Source organism: Bufo gargarizans, chromosome 3 (assembly GCF_014858855.1).
Source record: "Bufo gargarizans isolate SCDJY-AF-19 chromosome 3, ASM1485885v1, whole genome shotgun sequence".
Lineage (NCBI taxonomy): Eukaryota > Metazoa > Chordata > Amphibia > Anura > Bufonidae > Bufo > Bufo gargarizans.
In genome coordinates this window covers 447928357-447932652 of record NC_058082.1, presented here as the reverse complement: position 1 = coordinate 447932652, position 4296 = coordinate 447928357, and positions in this window count along the sequence as shown.

The following is a 4296-nucleotide window of genomic DNA, read 5'->3' as shown; positions in this document are numbered from 1 at the left end:
GTTCGCAACTGTTTTTGCGGTCTGCAAATTGCGTATCAGCAAAACACTGACACCGGCCATGTGCGTTCCGCATTTTGCGGACCGCACATGGCCGGCACTATGATGGAAATGCCTTTTCTTGTCCGTGGCTGCGGACAAGAATAGCACATGCTCTATATTATTATTATTATTAATTTTTTTTTGCGAAAGTGCGAATGCGGACAACACATGGTGGTGCTATCCGCATCTTTTGCTGCCCTGTTGAAAATTAACGGGTCCGCACCCCTTCCACAAATTTTTTTTTTTTTGTGGCCCTTTTGAGATGAATGGTTCTGCTTACCGGCCGCAAAGAAAACAGAACGGACACAGACAAAAAATATGTTCCTGTGCATGAGCCCTTAACAGTACAGCAAACTTGGGTCACACAGATTTTAGGTTTAGTGACCCCTAAGGTAACAAGGATTGCCTCGCCTTTTGATATCGATCTAATACTAGGCACAGAGATAATGTGCCTGGTCCTGTATATAGCTCCCATCTCATACTGTGGGAGTCGATTGCTCCAAGTAGTTTAATCTGAGGCATCTTAAATGTTATGTTCACCTTTGCAACCAATACAAAGTGAAGCTACTTTGAAAGTAGCCTACAATTGTGTGTACAGCTCCTATTCTGACCTACCGTACATGTCTCCCATGGTGACAGTCTACAGATTTGTATAGTCTTTTCTTACAATCAAACCCCTTCCATCTCTCTCCCACTTCTTACTAATGCACATTTGGTAGGTATACAGATGGGGACCAGTGGAAATATGACTATGGAGCCCAGGGTTTGCTTGTAGTCTGTAACCATGGAGACAGCTGTAAACACAAAATCTTTTCAAGATTCTAAACAGTTGCTTAATTTTTTTCATATTTATTGGTGAAAAAAAGGAGAGTCCTGAAAGACCGAAGACAGTCTTTGAAACAATCTGATCAGCTCCCGACCTACTGCTTATAGGTGCTCTTCGTCTATCCTGTTTAAAGGGACATACAGTTTTAAATTCTATTTTACCCTGGGCTGAAGCTGTACAGATTCCATAGCACTGGTTGTATTCAGAATTGCTTTTATGACTGTTCTTCTATGATGTTGCACAATCAAATAGAACTGAATATTTAATTAGAAAGACCGAGATACATACTGCTAAATAAAGACTTGCACTGAAGTATGAAGACTAAGGCTCCTTTCACGCGGGCGGGAATTCCGTGCGGGTGCAATGCGTGAGGTGAACGCATTGCACCCACACTGAACCTGGACCCATTCACTTCAATGGGGCTGTTCAGATGAGTGGTGATTTTTCACGCATAACTTGCGTGTTGTGTGAAAATTGCAGCATGTTCTATATTCACACAGCGCAGGCCCCATAGAAATGAATGGGGCTGCGTGAAAATCGCAAGCATCCGCAAGCAAGTGCGGATGCGGTGCGATTTTCATGCATAGTTGCTAGGAGATGATAGGGATGAGCAACCCCGGACCCTATTAAAGTCTAATCACTGTATTATTTTCCCTTATAACATGGTTATAAGGGAAAATAATAACATTCTGAATACAGAATGCTTACTAAAATGTGGTTTGAGGGGTTTAAAAATAAAAATACTCACCTCATCCTTGTTTGCGCAGTCGGCATTGTCTGTCTCCTTCTTTCAGGACCTTCAAAAGGACCTTTTGATGACGTAATCGCGCTCAGCAAGTGGTGAGCGCGGTGACGTCAGCGCAGGTCCTGCTGAATGAAGATAGAAGGATCTTACGTCATCAAAGCTCCTAAAAGAAGACATTGCCGGCTGCACGATCAAGTGGTTGAGGTGAGTTAATTTTCTTTTGGGTTTTAACCCCTCAATCGACATTTTAGTAAGCATTCTGTATTAAGAATGCTATTATTTTCCCTGATAACCATGTTATCAGGGAAAATAATAACGTTAATAGAACACCTAACCCAAACCCGAATTTCAGTGAAGAAGGTCGGGTCTGGGTGCCACATTCCGTTTTTTCACTACAAAAACTGAACAATGCAACGCAATTACAGTCAAAACTGACTGAAATTGCGTGCGCACTCGTGCGGGTTTCCCGCAGTGCACACGTGACGCGTCCGGAGAAAATCCAGGACGCCCGTGTGAAAGAGGCCTGAAGCTGGCCATACGGTTTAGATGTTGGCCAAAGGCTCGTTCGTTAGACGGCTATTCCAACTAAAAGCACCGCCGCCCCTCCAGCCAACTGTGCATGTGTCCTCAATAGGGAGAGGGAAGAAACTGCTGCTAGACAACGCAGCACCTTATCTCCCTTGAGAACAGATGGATGGGGTGCGTTGTAACCCAACAGGGCAAGCCCTTCCTTCTCCTGACTTCTGTTGGGCATGCAAATGATGGTTAGCCAGTTCTTCAGGAAGTGGTGGGTTTAACAGACATTTAGCTACTGTTTGTGACTTGTTCTTAGCATTTTTGCAAAGTACAGCGCGCTTGAAATTGTCATTTTATGCTCTTGGTCAAAGTTAAAATTCTTTCTAGTGTATCTGAACATATACATGCCAACGATGTAAGCCTTCAATAAACCTGCTTTCCATGCTGTTAATGCAGTAATTGTTTCTTGTTGTTCTGCACAATCTTGGACTGACTAAAGTAAGGCCTCTTTCACCACGTCATGTTTTTTGCCCGGATAAGATGCGGGTGCGTTGCAGGAAAACATTGTAATGCGTTTTGCACACGTGTGAGAAAAATCGGCATGTTTGGTACCCAAACCTGAACTTCTTCACAGAAGTTCGGGTTTGGGTTAGGTGTTCTGTAGACTGTATTATTTTCCCTTATAACCTTGTTATAAGGGAAAATAATAGCATTCTTAATACAGAATGCATAGTACAATAGTGCTGGAGGGGTTAAAAAAAAAGAAAAAATAATTTAACTCTCCTTAATCCACTTGATCGCGCAGCCCGGGTTCTCTTCTGTCTTCTTTGCTGTTCACAGGAATAGGACCTGTGATGTCACTGCGCTCATCACATGGTCCATCACATGATCCATCACCATGGTAAAAAAAAAAATCATGTGATGAGCGCTGTGACGTCATCACAGGTCCTATTCCTGTGAACAACAAAGACAGAAGAGAAGCCGGGCTGCGCGAGTAAGTGGATTAAGGCGAGTTAAATTTATTTATTTTTTGTAACCCCTCCAGCCCTATTGTACTATGCATTCTGAATTCAGAATGCTATTATTTTCCCTTATAACCATGTTATAAGGGAAAATAATAAAGATCGGGTCCCCATGCCGATCGTCTCCTAGCAACTGTGCGTGAAAATCGCACCGCATCCGCACTTGCTTGCGATTTTCATGCAGCCCTATTCACTTCTATGGGGGCTGCGTTGCGTGAAAAACGCACAATATAGAGCATGCTGCGATTTTCACGCAACGCACAAGTAATGCATGAAAATCACCGCTCGTGTGCACAGCCCCATAGAAATGAATGGGTCCGGATTCAGTGCGGGTGCAATGCGTTTAACTTGCGTATTGCACCCGCACGGAAAACTCGCCCGTGTGAAAGGGGGCTAAGGGCTCTATTAAGACAGGGCAGATAAGAGCAAGCAACGATTTAGCAAGTCGTTTGCACAAAACAAGAGTCGATGAATATTTTTTGCCGTTTGCTCATAATTAGCATCTTTGCCCCTGCAGAATTTACACTGCTAATGACAGGCCTATTTCTGATTAGACTAGGGGCTTTGTCAACGACAAAAGACTTTCAGTCAGGTAGATTTATCTGACCCACAGAAAATGAACGATGTATCGCTTGTGGTTCGCACGCTATTACATGCGGCCATAATTGCTCAAATTGGAACGATTATACAAAGGTTCATGCAATAATTAGGCTGTGGATCAGGTTGACAAGTGATTAATAGTCTGCAATGTAAAGTATCAGCAATTCTCACGAACCTTGGCTGTAGTGAAAGCCAAGCCTAAATCCCCTCTGGCAAACTTTGCTTTGGTGGCACATGCAGTGGATATAAAAAGTCTACACACCCCTGTTAAAATGTCAGGTTTCTGTGCTGTAAAAAATTGAGACAAAGATAAATCATTTCAGAACTTTTTCCACCTTTAATGTGCCCTATAAACTGTAACACTCAATTGAAAAACAAACTGAAATATTTTAGGTGGAGGGAAGAAAACTAAACAAACTAAAATAATGTGGTTGCATAAGTGTGCACACCCTCTTATAACTGGGGATGTTGCTGTGTTCAGAATTAAGCAATCACATTCAAAATCATGTTAAATAGGAGTCAGCATACACCTGCCATCATTAAAAGTG